General features: G+C 39.3%; 1 protein-coding gene and 1 pseudogene across 2 annotated transcripts in view; one reads left to right on the top strand and one right to left on the bottom strand.

Moving 5' to 3' along the window:
* The window catches only part of GBP6 (guanylate binding protein family member 6), a 100,006-nt gene that overhangs the window by 14,556 nt on the left and 66,717 nt on the right, over positions 1 to 18,733 (top strand). The window lies entirely within an intron of this gene.
* On the bottom strand, positions 6,392 to 7,052 carry LOC129031219 (intraflagellar transport-associated protein-like; annotated as a pseudogene).

The raw sequence follows: 18,733 nt of genomic DNA, 5'->3' as shown, positions 1-18,733 counted from the left end.
CCACAGAGCAATTTGGCATAATTTGTTATTAGGTTTCCTCTAGTACTTTAATCCTTATATTTTCTCTGTCCGCTCCGATAGGCACATCATGAGGTTTTACAAATATGAGCATTTCCCTCTCTAAGCATGTTGGGGTCAAATTTCAAATAATAAAACTCAGCTTTACCTTTTATAATATGTTATTTCAGTAGCTATTCTGCTGCAGGAGAGGAGGAGACTGTCTGCCAAAACAATGACAGTTGCAAATAGTGCAGACACTGGACTTTGGAAACTCTGTGGAAAAATGTACCACGGGAGGACAGAAGCATAGAGTTTAAATTGAATAGACATTTTGAGAAGTCTAGGAAAGTTCCTATCTAAGCAGTAGCTGCACATGCCATAAAATTTGTCTGGACCTTGAAGCACAGGTGGCCCCAATGGAAGAATGTGATATCTAAAGAGTGTCTGCAGAAGCACCCAACAGTATAGTGGTTTAGTTATCCTTGCATGATTTTTTTATGTGGTGTGCTGCAAGTTTAGATTTTTTTAAAAAAATCATGTTTTTGTTTTTCTAGAACAGAAAAGCAATTGATTTCCTAGAATCAAGCCTAGTATGTAAGTAGCTCTTTGTTGCTTTCAGTTTCCATCTGAATTATATTTCAGGAAATGTTTTAAGTAGACTTGAATTGGCCCAAGAGGCTGCTTTTCTGGCTGCAAAACCATTATACTAGGTCATTTTAAAGCATAATGTCTGAAAGCATATACAATTTGGAGGGAATAAGGGAGAAACATCATTATTTTAGACTTCCAGGCCTCCTTGTTTGTTGTTGTTTTTCAAGTGCCATGCACTCAGCTCTTAAAAATATTTGTACAAACAAGTTTATCATTATAAGAAGCTGAAGACAGGCCTCTTCCCAGGGCTGACTTAATAACTTGGTCATCATTTTCAGTGGTCTTCAATTCATTCTCCATGTGCTAGACTCAGTGATTTAAAACACACACACATAAATTGAATTATGTCACTTTTTTGCACAAAAGTCTAAAAATACTCCTATTGCACTTAGGCAAAAGTCTTGTCTCCACACTATGGCCTGCAGGATTCTACACGATCTGGTTCCTGCCTGTCCCTCTCTAAACCCAGTCTATTTCAGCTTCACTACATGAACTTTCAGTCTGGATCAAACATGCCAAGATATTCCCTAATCAGGAACTTTGCACAAAATTCCTCTGCCTGGCACTCATTTTCCTTTCCTGACTAAACCGTACTCACTAAAACCTCAACTCTGCTTTCCTCAGGGAAATATTTCTGACCTGCTAATCTAAATTAGGTCACTTTTCTACATTTACTTGTGACATTCTGTGCTATTCCTTTACAATGCTTATCAGAAATTAAAACATTATATTCGTTGACATGACAACTTGTTAATGTCTGTCTTCTGGACTAAAAACATCTAAGAACCATAGCTGTTTTGCTGATGACATCACCTTTCCCTAGTGTCCAGCATGTGGTCAGTGGTCAATGTTCATTTATTGAATGATTGAATGTAATCCATGTTTAAAAGTGCTTACTTTGTTGTCATTCAGCACATATGAGTTTGGTTCTTTGCATCGCAGCCTTTTGATCTTATAGAACAACTATAGAAATCCCAACCCAAAATGCTCAAAACATGATTTAGTGAATATGAGCCCATGTTGCTCTTGTATTTGTTACTGTTGTTGTCATCATCATTGTCATTCTATCATGTTAGGTTTCATTTTGATGGTTCTGTGACTTGAAAGAAATCCTTGTTTCTATAAGATAAATGTGTTGTATAAAGAGGCAGTAAGCTTAGGGTTTCACTTGGACTTGTTTCATAATTTTAGCAATGGTACTGGATTTTATTCTAATATCAATTATTTACTTGTTATTATTCTGAATAGAAAATACAAATAATTACAAGAGACTTCTGATTCTGGCAGCATTTTGAACTAGATTAGTTAAAACTTTATTATTAAACAATGAAAAATTAATAAAACAGGGCAAACATCTTTTCTTATTGTTTTCCAGGGCTGACACAAGTAAATACCACATTCCTTCCTCAGTCCCCACAAAGGTCATGTCCTTCTCACATAAGAAATACATTCATCCCATGGAACCAAGTTCGAAAACACTCTGCAGGATATTATCCAGGAGAACTTCCCCAATCTAGCAAAGCAGGCCAACATTCAGATTCAGGAAATACAGAGAACACCACAAAGATACTCCTCGAGAAGAGCAACTCCAAGACACATAATTGTCAGATTCACCAAAGTTGAAATGAAGGAAAAAATGTTAAGGGCAGCCAGAGAGAAAGGTCAGGTTACCCTCAAAGGGAGGCCCATCAGACTAACAGCAGATCTCTTGGCAGAAACTCTACAAGCCAGAAGAGAGTGGGGGCCAATATTCAACATTCTTAAGGAAAAGAATTTTCGACCCAGAATTTCATATCCGGCCAAAGTAAGCTTCATAAGTGAAGGAGAAATAAAATACTCTACAGACAAGCAAATGCTGAGAAATTTTGTCACCACCAGGCCTGCCCTAAAAGAGCTCCTGAAGGAAGCACTAAACATGGAAAGGCACAACCAGTACCAGCCACTGCAAAATCATGCCAAAATGTAAAGACCATCGAGACTAGGAAGAGACTGCATCAACTAACGAGCAAAATAACCAGCTAACATCATAATGACAGGATCAAATTCACACATAACAATATTAACTTTAAATGTAAATGGACTAAATGCTCCAATTAAAAGACACAGACTGGCAAACTGGATAAAGAGTCAAGACCCATCAGTGTGCTGTATTCAGGAAACCCATCTCACGTGCAGAGACACACATAGGCTCAAAATAAAAGGATGGAGGAAGATCTACCAAGCAAATGGAAAACAAAAAAAGACAGGGGTTGCAATCCTAGTCTCTGATAAAACAGACTTTAAACCAACAAAGATCAAAAGAGACAAAGAAGGCCATTACATAATGGTAAAGGGATTAATTCAACAAGAAGAGCTAACTATCCTAAATATATATGCACCCAATACAGGAGCACCCAGATTCATACAGCAAGTCCTGAGTGACCTACAAAGAGACTTAGACTCCCACACATTAATAATGGGAGACTTTAACACCCCACTGTCAACATTAGACAGGTCAACAAGACTGAAAGTCAACAAGGATACCCAGGAATTGAACTCAGCTCTGCACCAAGTGGACCTCATAGGCATCTACAGAACTCTCCATCCCAAATCAACAGAATATACATTTTTTTCAGCACCACACCACACCTATTCCAAAATTGACCACATGCTTAGAAGTAAAGCTCTCTTCAGTAAATGTAAAAGAACAGAAATTATAACAAACTATCTCTCAGATCACAGTGCAATCAAGCTAGAACTCAGGATTAAGAATCTCACTCAAAACCGCTCAACTACATGGAAACTGAACAACCTGCCCCTGAATGACTACTGGGTACATAACGAAATGAAGTCAGAAATAAAGATGTTCTTTGAAACCAACGAGAACCAAGACACAACATACCAGAATCTCTGGGATGCATTCAAAGCAGTGTGTAGAGGGAAATTTATAGCACTAAATGCCCACAAGAGAAAGCAGGAAAGATCCAAAATTGACACCCTAACATCACAATTAAAAGAACTAGAAAAGCAAGAGCAAACACATTCAAAAGCTAGCAGAGGCAAGAAATAACTAAAATCAGAGCAGAACTGAAGGAAATAGAGACACAAAAAACCCTTCAAAAAATTAATGAATCCAGGAGCTGGTTTTTTGAAAGGATCAACAAAATTGATAGACCACTAGCAAGATTAATAAAGAAAAAAAGAGAGAAGAATCAAATAGATGCAATAAAAAATGATAAAGGGGATATCACCAGCGATCCCACAGAAATACAAAGTACCATCAGAGAATACTACAAACACCTCTACGCAAATAAACTAGAAAATCTAGAAGAAATGGATCAATTCCTCGACACATACACTCTCCCAAGACTAAACCAGGAAGAAGTTGAATCTCTGAATAGACCAATAACAGGATCTGAAATTGTGGCAATAATCAATAGCTTACCAACCAAAAAGAGTCCAGGACCAGATGGATTCACAGCCGAATTCTACCAGAGGTACAAGGAGGAACTGGTACCATTACTTCTGAAACTATTCCAATCAATAGAAAAAGAGGGATTCCTCCCTAACTCATTTTATGAGGCCAGCATCATCCTGATACCAAAGCCGGGCAGAGACACAACCAAAAAAGAGAACTTTAGACCAATATCCTTGATGAACATTGATGCAAAAATCCTCAATAAAATACTGGCAAACCGAATCCAGCAGCACGTCAAAAAGCTTATCCACCATGATCAAGTGGGCTTCATCCCTGGGATGCAAGGCTGGTTCAATATATGCAAATCAATAAATGTAATCCATCATATAAACAGAACCAAAGACAAAAACCACATGATTATCTCAATAGATGCAGAAAAGGCCTTTGACAAAATTCAGCAATGTTTCATGCTAAAAACCACAATGAGATACCATCTCCCAACATTTGGAATGGCGATCATTAAAAAGTCAGGAAACAACAGGTGCTGGAGAGGATGTGGAGAAATAGGAACACTTTTACACTGTTGGTGGGACTGTAAACTAGTTCAACCCTTGTGGAAGTCAGTGTGGCAATTCCTCAGGGATCTAGAACTAGAAATTCCATTTGACCCAGCCATCCCATTACTGGGTATATACCCAAAGGACTATAAATCATGCTGCTATAAAGACACATGCACACGTATGTTTATTGCGGCATTATTCACAATAGCAAAGACTTGGAACCAAGCCAAATGTCCAACAATGATAGACTGGATTAAGAAAATGTGGCACATATACACCATGGAATACTATGCAGCCATAAAAAATGATGAGTTCATGTCCTTTGTAGGGACATGGATGAAATTGGAAATCATCATTCTCAGTAAACTATCACAAGAACAAAAAACCAAACACCGCATATTTTTACTCATAGGTGGGAACTGAACAATGAGAACACATGGACACAGGAAGGGGAACATCACACTCTGGGGACTGTTGTGGGGTGGGGGGAGGGGGGAGGGATAGCATTGGGAGATATACCTAATGGTAGATGACGAGTTAGTGGGTGCAGCGCACCAGCATCGCACATGTATACATATGTAACTAACCTGCACATTGCGCACATGTACCCTAAAACCTAATGTATAATAATAATAAATTAATTAATTAATTTAAAAAAAAAGAAATATATTCATCCCAACCCAACATCCTCAAAAGTATTAACCCATTCTAGCATCAACTCAAAATCCAAATCTTATCTAAATCAAGAATGGGTAAGATTACAGGTATGAATCATGCTGGGGAGAAGTTCATCTCCAGCTGTGAACCTGGAAAAACAGACAAGTTATCTGCTTCCAAAATACAATGGTGACAGGTAAAGGATAGACATTCTCATTTCCGAAGAAATTAGAAGGAAGGGGATCTTGTGTCCCAAGCAAGTCAGAAACATAGCATGACAAATTCCATTAGATTTTGGAGCTTGAGAATCATCCTCTTTGCCACCTTGCTCTGTTCTCTGGGCCCACTGGGGTGGTGGACTGATCCTACAGGCCCACCCAGGCAACAACCCCACCTTCTCAGGCCTGGGTGGTAGCTCCACTTTCCTTGGTGGTAGCCAAGGAGAAGATAGCTCCACCTCCTGGGCCTGTGTCCTCTGGGCCCATGTTGGCAGCCCAGCTGGACTCTACATTCACGGCTCTGCAAAGTTATTATTCCTTCACTTCATCCTGTCTCTGTCTCTTTTCCTCAAGACTAGCAATGTTTCTACTTGGGTAAAATTCTCAAAAATCTTGTGCGATTTACAAGGGTTTGCACCATCAGAAAAAGTCTTCTACAGATCATTTCTGACTAACTACATCTCTATTCCTGACTTCTACTGAGATCGCTTGATTGGATTCATGAGTCACATGCCTAGTATCTTTAGCAAATGATTGTCCAGCCACCCCCTTGTCACTGTGTCCAGAGCATGCTATCTGGATAGGCTGAGAATCTTCCAAATCATTGTTACTTTTTTTTTAATTGCTTAGTTGTTTCTTCTTCCATTTATCTGTCTCCTTTCATTTTATCACAGTAGCAAGAAGAAAACTGGCTGTACCTTTAACTCTTCATTTAGAAATCCCCTCAGCTAAATATCCAAGTTCATCAAAGGGTCTAATTTCCACAAAATACTGGAACACAATTTGGCCAAGTTCTCTGCCACTTTTATTTATTTATTTAATTTTTTTATAGTTGGATTATTTTTTATTCTAATGTTAGTTGAATAAGAACAAAATTAAAATAAACACACAAAAAATGCCTCTGTGAATCAGTCACAGGGTTCCTCTAAGTCTGGGCTGGTGACCTTTCTCTTTTGCTTGCCTAGCTCTTTGATGGTCTCTATCTCTGCAGGACTAAACTTGGAGGTTAGTGTCACATTGTCATAATCGAATTCCTCATCAAGTGAGAAGGGTTGAACTTCATCTCCACATATCTCTTCCATCTGTTTGTCCATTCTTTTTACAGTAGGCTTTGGCTTCACTTCACAGGTGGGAGGCTGTGCCACAGAAGGATACAGGAAGGAATGCTGGTGCTTACATCCTACTCCACTTCTCCTGGGAGCAGCAGCAAATCCTCACTTATTTGGGGTTTAATCTCTTCATGCATGTCCAAATCTTCCAAATCTAGGAAATTGTCTACCTGTTCTTCCAAACATTGTCATGAAGTATGAAGAAAAATGGTTTTATTTCTAAGGTGGTAGTCATTAGCTTCATTTTTATGAGTAACTTTGCTTAGGTAAAAATGTTTTCCGAAGAATCAGTTCCAAACACTCCCCTTTTGGACACAAGATCCTCTTGTGAAAGATGAGTAAAAGTGTTCAGAAATTCTTCATCATATGTTTGCTCATGACAATTAAGGAATTTATCCAAGACTTCTTTGATTAATTGATCTTCACGCATTATTTTCAATCCTGATGTATGGGCAGACATTCCTATTCACAAGGCCACAGTATCTATGAGTGAAAACATGTAGTGTTTATCTTTCTGTCCATGCGATAGTTTGCTCAGAGTTATGGTTTCCAGCTTCATCCATGTCCCTACAAAGGACATATTTATTTATTTTTAAAAGTTTTGTTTTTATTTGAAATGGGGGACTATGTCGCCCAGGGTGGTTTCAAACTCCTGTATCAAGCTATCCTCCCACTTCAGCCTCCCAAAGTGTTGGGATTACAGGCATTAACTACTATGACTGGCCTCTACCACTTTATAATGAGAATTGCCTTTCCTCAAGTTTCCAGATTACAGATTACTAATTCCTGGAGATATTTCAGCTGTGTCTTTTATTTGCATCAGCATAGACAATGCTCAAAATCCTTGCCTCTCCCATGACACAGCTGCCTAATTCTTTGATAATTATGGTATATTAATCAGTGTTCTCCCGAGGAAGTGTGTGTGCAGGTGTGTGTGTGTGAGGAGGGACAGACAGACAGAAAAAAAGAGAAAGAGACAGAGACAGAGAAAGATTTGTTTTAAGGAATTGGATCAGCTGTGGGGCTGGCAAGTCTGACATCCAGAGGGCAGGCCTGCAGGCTGGACATTCAGGTAAGAGTTGATGTTGCAGTCTTCAGTTCAAAATTCACAAAGCAGTGGGTTAGAAACCCAGGGTGGATTTTTACATTTCAGTCTTGAAAAGAACACCTTTTTCTTTAGAGAACTTTTGCCTTTTTAAAGATCTTCAACTGATGAGTTGAGTCACATTCATATTATAGAGGGTAATTTGCATTACTCAATGTCTGCTTTGAGTTTAAATATTAATTACATCTAAAAGCGACCTATATAGTGACATCTAGATGGCATTTTACCAAAGAACTGGGCACATTAAGCTAGCCAAGTTGATACATAAAATTAATGTCAAGAAAATGACACCTGTTACCACCTCCAGGGGAGGAGTCCCACTAAGTGGAAGATAGAAAAGTGTATAACAGTGCCCACCATCAGGAGCAGCAGTCCCCAGATGTCTTCCCACTGCCTGGTTTGCAAGGTATTGTAATTGCCAAGAGACACACGACTCACATAGGTATTAGATGGAACAACTCTTCACTCACATAGAAATAGTGCAAGATCAGCTTTAATAATGCCTATGGCTAGTGGGTTTGTTCCACAGCCAATACAAGGAGATGGGGTCTGTACACAGTCATCTTGTGCTACAGGTAAAGCACCCCATTCCGTCCCTATTGGGAATAGATATAACAGTGAGGGTGGCCAGGTGTTATATGACATACCCACTTTAAGTAGGACAAAAAGTATCTGTTAAGACCAGAATAGAGATACACACTCCCAAACACAGTGATATGCCCAACAAAAGGCTATGAGGGCTCCTTATCACCCTGTAAGGAAGTGTCCCAGGCCCAAAGCCACTCTTATGTGGTCATGAAGGGGTTGAAAGACTGTGCACCTGAGACCACCTTTCCCAATAGTCCACCCCTCCCCTGACCCCTGCTGGGACACTGAAATGACAGATAAAACCTATTAAATCTGACAAGACCACTACCTGCCTCAAATTTAAAGATGGAGCTGGGTTTGAGTCTGCTGTGCCCCTGAACAACCTGTATGGATGCAGTTTGCTTTCAGAGCCTCCTTGTCATTTTGAGACAGCACTTCATCATGTTCACTGGAAGAACCACACCCAGGAGGATGATCAGGCCTTCCTGGAAAATGGTCCTCAACAAACAACCTGAGTGCTTGGATTAAGCCAACTAAAGAGGTAAAAAAAAAATGAGTGTAGAGAGAATGCAGGTGTACAGCTAATAACCATCCCAGTTGAGCACCCCACCTTCTCCAATTCAGTTTCTACATTCCCTAAATTATTAAGGTATAAACAGCAACAGGTGTTGGCAATACCTACCTGTTTGGCCAGCTCATAACTGAAGGCTATTCAGTTATCTATCACTATGGTGGCGAGTGAGTTCAGTGAGACTTACTGGTCTTGAAGCATGAAGAACATCCAAGTTGTTGTGTACGAGTCATTCTCTCACAACAAGATTGTAGGACAAGAGAGTCTTCACTCTGGGATGACAAATCCAGCACTGTTTATCTCCTCTCTCCATAGCTGTGCTGATTCTCCTCAGGGTGTTGTTATGCCAGGCGGGGCAGAGGCTTCTGCAGCAATGAGATGAGGAAAGATTAGTGCTTCCTCACTCTACTGCTGATCCACAAACCTTCAAAGGCTGCAGATGCTCTTATCCAATTATCTGGGTGAGGATTGCCTGGGATAGCCATTCAGGCTGTCTATTTGAGCCCTAAGGTTACAACTTCTGCAGGGACATGCTGCCCTTATTGCTTGACCCAAATCCTTTGGCCTTTGTTGTCCCATTCAGGAAGAGGATCACATGTTGAACACATTTGTTATATTCTATAATTTCACCTGGCTGTATTGAGGGGCCTGGAGTCCCAGGTGTGATCAGAGGAATGCTGGTTCCTCAACATTCTGTTGCTCCTTTCTCCATCCACATTGAGAGGCACCAGAAAGTAGCATTGCCTCCAGGTTTGAATTGGGAGGCCCTATTATGGTGCCATTGTAGCCCAGATCACAACCACCCTTGGGGAGTACTTTCCTGTGGGAAAATAGATAAAGAATGATTGGATATACTGAGATTGGGATTTTGAAGGTGCAGCCCAACCAAGAAACTACCTGGTCCCCCACCTCCTCCAAGTTCAGTATTTCCCAGCATGAATTGCAGTGCCACTTTTAATGTCAAAATGGATTTTGTTAGTGTATTAGTCTTTCTCATGCTGCTAATAAAGACATACCCAAGACTGGGTAATTTATAAAGGAAAGAGGTTTAATGGACTCACAGTTCCATATGGCTGGGGAGGTCTGAAAATCATGGCAGAAGGCAAAGGAGAAGCAAAGGCACATCTTACACAGTGGCAAGCAAGAGAGCATGTGCAGGGGAACTCCCCTTTATAAAACCATCAGGTCTCATGAGATGTATTTGCTATCACGAGATCAGCATGGGAAAAATCTGACCCCATAATTAAATTACCTCCCACCAGGTTCCTCCCACAACATGTGGGGATTATTGCCATCCAAGGCGAGATTTGGATGGGGACACAGAGCCAAACCATATCAGTTAGACAGGAGTGTCATCCTGTAGTACTTCCTGATGACCTTTGTCTAGTTAGTGCTTGGGCCACTCATTTTATCATTTTATTACCTCATTTCTCTGGGTGAAATAGGGAAAATGCAAGGTCCATCTTATGCCATGGGAACATGTCCATTGCTCTGTAGCTTGAGCAGTGAATACAGTGCTTTCATCAGATTGAAATTTTGCTGAACATATGCAAAGGTGCTTTTATAAAGCTACAGCAGTAGTTCTCTTGTCTACATGCTGCACTGGAATGCTGGTCCCATATTCAGAACATGCATCAACAGTGGTGAAACACCACCAGAATCAGTGACTGGAAACTAGTGGTTTGATGTGGTCAATTTGCCATATTCATGTGGGTCCTAAGCCCTGGTTAATTCAGGCTAGTTTATCACATTGCGCAGCCTGGGCTTACTGACAGAAATCACGCTGCCGTGTTGTATCTTTGGCTTTTATTTTTCCTAGGGCAAGTCCTTATGATCTGGCCCATCCTTGCATCTGAGGTGGGCTCTGGGTCACATTCTATGGAGAACCCAATGAGCAACTGTGGCAATTTACTGAGCTCATGTTAGGTCAGCTCATGAGTGCCATCCACATTCCCTTTTGAATGGTCCTTTGCCATAGGTGTCAACACAAGTGATAAATAGGTGTCTTTTCTAGTCCACAAGCTGCTGCTACATTCCTGGTCTCTGCAGAGAAGCTCTTAATGGTCCAATCATTAATCTGCCAGTCACTGGACCATATGTAAATAAGTAGGAGGGAGTTGCTGTTGGATTACCTACACAAGTATTACCATGTAGAGCTTGGCCCATCAGGCCATGCATCCTTTTCTGGTCTGTCAAAACATGGTCATCCTTGGGGCATATGGCCACAGTGGCCCAGTGGACTCCAGCAGCTTTGAGTTTCATGGATCCATCCATTAATTAAGCCATATCATCAGCTGAAACATCTTCAAACTGAGGACCACATTTAGCTAAGGGAAAGGAGGGAGCATCCCATACAGGCCATTCAGCCCCCTCTCTAGCAAAGCAGCTACTTATTTACTCTCATTTGTAAAATTATTCTGCTATAACTTTCAGAAGGATATCCTATAAGCTTATTTTAATGTTTTTCAGATTAATGTAAATTTGTTTTTTTCTTCTCCTCTGTATTCTAAACAGTTGTTTACATTTCACTTTAAATTAATGAATCCAGCCAACATTTATTCTATCTTTTGTTTGCCAGGTACTGATATCCCATATTAGATGCTCTTTCTATTTTCATATTAAAATTTTGGTGAAGAACAGAAAAATGCATACAGACATAAAAATAAGTCAGAACAAAAAAGCTGTATCAAAAATTTTTTTTAATTGGTATAAATTGTTATTCAAAGGAAATCAATTCAAATAGTAACAACATACATTTTATAATATCAACAATTAGAGGATAAAATTAAGACATTGCAAGTCATTGCAGTTGTTTTTCACAAATTTTTTCCTTTGACTTTGGAGTACAATTGTTTTAAGTGTTTTGCACATCATCACTCACTTTTCTTAGTTATTCAACTTGATTCTAAAAATACAGCAATGGGAAAGTAAATGGTAAACTTCTTAACATCTTCATTTTTTCAAAAATATGACTTTATATTAACAACTTATAACATCGTCTATATTTTACTTTTAAAAGTGTTTTCATCATGAGAGGATATTTGCAGCAGGAATATCTCCTGGTTTGACTTGGAAAGTGAGAGGAAGCTATCAACACTTCCAGATAAGAAAAGAGAGAATTCCCCCATGCTGTGTGCTTGTTCCAGCAGGCTATCTTCACCTGGAGACAACTGCAGCTAGATTAGCTGTCAGTTCCCTGCATTTCTGAGTGTGCATATCTGCTAATTTTAGGTCAGTGTGGGCCTATCTTAGGATCTTTGTGTGGTAGGAGGGTTCCTGTTTTTAGGAAACATACTACCACAAAAAGATAACCTTGGTAAAGATAACCAATTGCTGCTTATATTAGATAACCCTAGTTAGAATATCTACCAGGTAAACCTGGGAACCTCATTTAATATTGGCTCCATGAGATCGTCTGGAGTAATTCAAAACAGCACAAACCCTGGGAAAGTTATTTATATTTTATAAATAACTTTATAAAATAACAGTATTTTATAAATGACTTTATAAAATAACAGTATTTTATAAATGCTTGAGTTACCAGAATCTTAACAGAGCTCTCCAAAGACACACTGTGAACAGAACTTAGAGGCCATGAAATAAACCATTAAAAAAAACCAGTTATTTAGGTTTGAATATAGTACATGACAACGATGTCCTCTCTATGACTTTGCTTTAATTTTCATCCATCCTATCCTGAGGTACCATGGCATTGCCCAGAAAGCACTGCCTAGATCCAGGCCAGACTCAACTCAAGCTTCAGAGTCTTCTGATCCTGCTCTCTCAGTAGGTTTTCCTTTTCTTTCTCTCCTTTCTCAGCTGGGCTTTGATTTGCACAAAACTTCTCTCTTGAGCCTCCAACTTTTGCTGCTGCTCTTTACACCTTGGCTTGAGAAGCATTTTGTTTTCTTTTTCAGGTGACTTTTTTTTTTTTTTTTGGCTCGCTTTGCTGATCTGTGAAGGTTTTTGAGAGGGAAGAAAAAGAACAGTCAGGCCTGAGTGCTATACACCCCTTCTCAGATATCAAACTGCCATTGAAAAGGCAGATGGGAAATATTTGAATTCACCCAGTGGCCATACAGTAAGAGCAAACTTCAGAATGTGATGGGCAAGACACAGCTGTCTGGCTGATGCTCTACCACCACTCCGTTGTTATTTTCACATTTAGGAAGCTCCTTGTTTCAGAAAATCCTCCTATCAGATCTCTCAAACAGTACTGTGGAAAACTACCCACTCTGATGGAAGCTGAGCCCTGCCCCTGTACCTTGCAAGGCCTTGGATTTCCACAGGTTGGATTCCATTCGCATCTGCTACAACCACAACAAGCGCTGGAGAGCCCAGTTATTCTGAGCAACCAAGAAAAGGCCAAGACACATCAGGCAGGTCAAACCTAAACTTCCAATGAAATACTCTGAGGAGAAATTCTGTTCCAATTAACGCTTCCTTATTCTTTTCCTGCCCACACAAGTTTTCAAGATCTTGCCTGTATTGCTCCCCCTCCAACCTCCCCTGCCAATGTTGCTTCTCCCCATCAATGCTAGGTTCCACCACTTAGAAAAATGTGTACTTTTATAAATGCATAACTTCTAGTGCTTTTATATTTTCACTTCTTTTTCTGCCTATGGGTCTTCTCTTTAGAAGTTAAAGAGGCAGAAAAACATCTGCAACTAGATTAGCTGTCAGTTCCCTGCATTTCTGAGTGTGCATATCTGCTAATTCTAGGTCAGGATCTCTGTACGGTAGTAGGGTTCTCGTTTTTAGGAAACATACTACCACACAAAGATAACCTTAAAATAACGAATTGCTGCTTATATTTAACCCTAGTTACAATATCTACATGGTAAACCTGGGAATCCCATTTAATATGGCTCCATGAGATAATCTGGAGTAATTCAAAATAGCAGCACAAACCCTAGGAAGAAAAAGCATCTAAACTTGGAGAGCATGAACACATTCTTCAAAATTTACATCACACTCCTCTTTCAGGAAGTTTTCCTAGCCTGCCTTCCCTTCAAGAATTGAATGTGCACTTTAAATAGGTAAAATGTATAGTGTGTAAATTATATTTCAACCAAGTCATTAAAATAAAGCAAAATCTAACAAAAGTAAACTCGAATTACTCCCAACTTGGAAAAATGCTCTCTATAAGACTATTGATATGTTTCTTACTTCCTTGGGCCTCCCTGTGTAGTGTTGATTTTACAGCACATAATCTCTATGGTATCTTGCTGCTGGAACATCCTGGGAATCTACCTACGGATAAATAACAGTGGTGTTATGGTCCAAAGGTTAGTGTCCCCTAAAATTTCTATGTTAGGACCAAATATTCAATGTGATAGTATTAAGAGGTGGGGCTTTTAGAAAGTGATTTGAATGGGATTAATGCACTTATAAAAGAGGTTGAAAGGAGTGACCCTCCTCCTTCCATCATGTGCAGATACAGCAACAAGGCACCATCTTTGAAGCCAAGAGCAGCTCTCACCAGAGACCAAATCTGTCAGCACTTTGTCTTGGATGGCCCAACCTCTAGAACTGTAAGAAACAAATTTCTGTTTACAATTTACCTGGTCTAAGGTATTTTGTTATAGCAGCCAGAATGGACTAAGACAAGTGATATAACTAAAAGCAAAATAAATATAAAGAATGACTTAGGCCAGGTGTGGTGGCTCACACCTGTAATCCCAGCACTTTGGGAGGCTTAGGTGGGTGGATCGTTTGAGGTCAGGAGTTCGAGTCCAGCCTGGTCAACATGGTGAAACCCCACCTCTACTGAAAATACAAAAATTAGCTGGGCGTGGTTGTGGGCACCTGTAGTCTCAGCTACTTGGTAGGCTGAGGCAGGAGAATTGCTTGAACCTGGGGGGTGGAGGTTGCAGTGAGCCGAGATCACACCACTGCACTCCAGCCTGGGTGACAGAGTGAGACTGTCTCAAAAAAAAAAAAAAAAAAAAAAATGACTTCTTAAGAAAATCTTCCCAGAGAAACTTGGGTTGCTATGAATGGAAAAGAGTACACAGAAAACATGACAAATTAAAAATAACTAAAATTACAAGCACATAAGGTGACTTTTCAAGTATTCACTAAAGGAGGATATGAGAAGGTCAGTCCTGAATTTGCTTCAGAAGTCAGACAGATTTCCAGATAAAAATTATCTGGGATTTATAGAGAACTGTGTTACTCTATTTTATCTCCAAGTTTGGAGGAGAAAGAGATAAAATAGAGTAATACAGTTCTCTATAAATTCCTTACTCAGAAGAATCTCCTATGAATGATAAGTAATCTTATTGCCTATAAAGTGGCCACTAGCTATTATTCTAAAATTAAGGTAACAGAGCCAACTACTAAGACAAAGTATCATGAAATGCTTGTCATACTAGAAGGATGCTACATGAAAGCTTTGAAATGAGCCAGGTAAGGCATCTCTAGGACTTGTCTGTGAGAACATCACTCCGTAGGGCCAGTATGTTCTCACTCTGAGTCAGAGGTTTTTCTGCATTTTCCAAATAATGAAACCATTCCACTGTTGATGATATTCACATAAGTCACCACCAGAATCCCCAGCCCTGAATGAGGCAGGAAATTTGGGACATCAATGGGATTCAAATATTGGGACTACAGTTCTAAAATCACAAGCGAACTCTACACAGTGTGAATACCGTCATAAGTCCTATCTTTTCTTACTAAATTCACCTTTATCTTCCTATTCACTCTTGTGTGTTTCTCAGGTCACTGTATTTAAACACCATAGTCATAGAAATGAAAAATATATCTGCCCCCATCTTTCTGTCTTGGATCTGAGCATACGGAAATTCTGTGATCTGCCTTATCTGATTGTAGGTCATAAGACTTCTATTTCAGAAAAGATTCTGCCTCATACCCTGGAGGGAAGAATGCCACACAGAGAGGCCAAGAAGAATCTGGGATAGGTTTTGAAGTTGCTGCATCTGAACTACATTCAGTTGAGTCATACAGGCCTTTGCAGATGAGAAAACTTTGGAGATGGTCTTTTTGGTCTTATTTAGCATTTCTTAACACTGGCAGCACTTTAGAGTCACCAGGAGAGAGGAGAAATTCCTTACAAAATACAGATATGTGGGCCACCTTCAACCCAATTAAATCTGATAGAGAAGAAAGAGGGAATCATCAATACTTCTTAAAATCTTGGGAGGTGACTTTAATATGCAGCCAGATTGAGACCCAGTAATAGGTCTCTCCTAATGCATGTTACAGTAAGACAAGTTGAGGTCATGGATAAAAATGCCCCCCTCTCCCTTAAAAATCAAACCAAAACAAAAAAACAGAAGAAATGAATCTCTTCATGCAGGGATCTTTCCTTTCCACTTGCTGCTGTCCCACGTGAGGTGATGGGGTAGGAGGCTGTCACCTTGCAGCTCCCTCTGGTCTACATGGAGAAGTTGAGCTTCTCCAGAACTAAAGCCAATGACTGACCCCTCCAGGCCAGATCATCAAGCAATCCTCCCTCTTATATCCTCAATTTTCCAGTGCTTTTTAAATTAGAAATTGAGAAGTTTAGTTCAAGACTAAGTTGCACTTAGAAGAAAGTTGCTGAGTGAGCAGTTTTGCTCCATGGATTTGCAGGTCAGTGACTTCAAGAACAAGCACTCAATTGCCTCTCTCCTGCCTCCTTTCCTCCTACATCTCTGTCTCTGCCTTATGGAAGCTGGAAAACACTAGGGATAATTATCATTACCACAAAGAAAATGGGACAGAAAAACAAAACCCTAAAGCAAAAGCAATTAATGGTATTTTTTTTTAAATTTAGGAGAAGCATGTCTGAACCAGGTGACCAGATGGGATCAGGGGTTTGTAGTGCAGGAATGAGGGAAGGTTAAAAGAATTCACAGATTCAATACTTACCTACCTGCTTTCCTCTACACCACCCACCACGCACACCCCGCCCCCCGCCCAGGAACTGCTTTTTAACTAGCAACTATTTCTCTGCTGCAGAAGGCATAGTCTTACTCCAAAACCCATGAGACTATGCTAACACTCTTGTTAGGGTTTGGTAGATTCTTCTAGATGCATCAGATATTTTGGGTCATATGGCACAGGCAGAAAGGCAGCTGTCACTGCAGTTAGATCTGCTTAGAGTGCCCACTCACTTTGGGTCCCACTCAAATAGGAATCTTTCCAAGGCAACAAATAAAGGGGTTGTAGCAACATTTTCCAAATACATTATCAGCAGATTCCAGCATAAAAGGCTCAGTATGCACTGGTAGGGTGGATTCTGTGCAACAACTTATACATTACTTTGGAGGATATGTCCTGACATGCCCTAGAGTATTGGCCTCTGAATCGGATGTTCTAAAGAACATTCAGATGATCAAAGTTCCTGTGTTTTTCATTGTGTCAGTGTAAGGTACAATAAAATCCTTCTTCAAAGGTTTAGCCTGTTCCCAGTCAGCACTGTGATTGTGACCTGTGAGAGCCAACAAAGCAGAGGACCCAGCTAAAACCACACCCAGATTCCTGTCCTACAGAAACTATGAATTAATAAATGTTGTTTCAAGCCGCCAAATTTTAGGGAAATTTGATAAGCAGTAATAGATAACTACTACAGAAACTTTTATCTGACTTTTAACACCATAGATTGCTAGTGTGTGTTTTGTGCCTTAGTATAAATCAAATTATACAGGATGTTTCATGTTGGCTTCTTTTTATTCAACATTATGATTGCAATTCATTTAAGTTGCTGGTCTCAGTGATAATTTATTTGTGCTTACTGCTATACAACACTTCATTTTATGAATATACTATAAATGTGTTATTCATTCTACTATTGAGAAGAATTTGTGATGTTTTTGGCACTCAGCACATAGGTATGCATATTAGCCGGGCATAAAGGTAGAAGTGAAATTAGTTAACTCCACTGTATACATTTATTCATTTAATAGTAGATACTATGCAACAGTTTTCAAATATAAATGTCTCAATTTATATTCTCAGCACAAATACATAAAAATTTTAAATGTTTCATATTCTTACCATTATGCAAAAATCCAAGACTATATATTTGTAATCATTCTGATGAGTATGTATTCTTAATTTCACATGTAACTTGACTTTCTTTGAAAATAGTAATAAACAGGGAAATTGGGCATCTTTTCATATCTATTTCTTATTTGAATATTCTTTTTCACTTGCCTATTCAAGATTCTTGAATATTTTCCTAATGGCTTGTCTGTCTCTTTTTTTCATGACTTGATGACTGCTAAATATATTCTGAGGTTGAGTTTGTGTGTGGTTCTATGCATGTCTATGTATATACTGGTAACTTTAGTTTGCCTTTTCATTATTTCATGGTGTGTTTGGAGGAACAAGAGTTCTTCATTTTAAGTAGTGAAATTTTTCCATGTGTTGTTTACACTTAGTGCTTTTGTGTCCTGTTTCCAAACCTGAAAAAGATGAAAATCATCTCTGACATTTTAAAAAATCTTTATTGTTTCGTCTTTTACATTTGAATCTACAGTCCATGTGGAATTGACTTTTGTGGATGACAGGATGCAAGAAACAAGTTTTTGTTTTTTCTTATGCTTATAACATTGGCTTAGTGCCATTTATTGAAAAGATTATTGTTTCCCTATAGTTACCATGAATCAACTCCCCATATATATGTCAGTCTCCTTCTGAGCCCTCTAGTTTATTGCATCTATATATTACTTCATGCATGCACCAATACCATGCTATCTCAATTACACTAGCTTTATAATAAGTTTTGACATCTGTTTTTTCATTTGGTTTTCTTCTCCAAAATTGCCTTGGTTGTTCTTAGTTTTTTGCTTTTCCATATAAATTTTAGAATAAGTTAGCCATTTCCTAAAATTATTAATATACCCAACTTGGCTTTTGCTTGGAA

This window comes from Pongo pygmaeus, chromosome 1, assembly GCF_028885625.2.
Source record: "Pongo pygmaeus isolate AG05252 chromosome 1, NHGRI_mPonPyg2-v2.0_pri, whole genome shotgun sequence".
NCBI classification, from domain to species: domain Eukaryota; kingdom Metazoa; phylum Chordata; class Mammalia; order Primates; family Hominidae; genus Pongo; species Pongo pygmaeus.
Note: the sequence above shows the minus strand (reverse complement) of the source record. Positions and strands in the feature narration are given on the sequence as shown.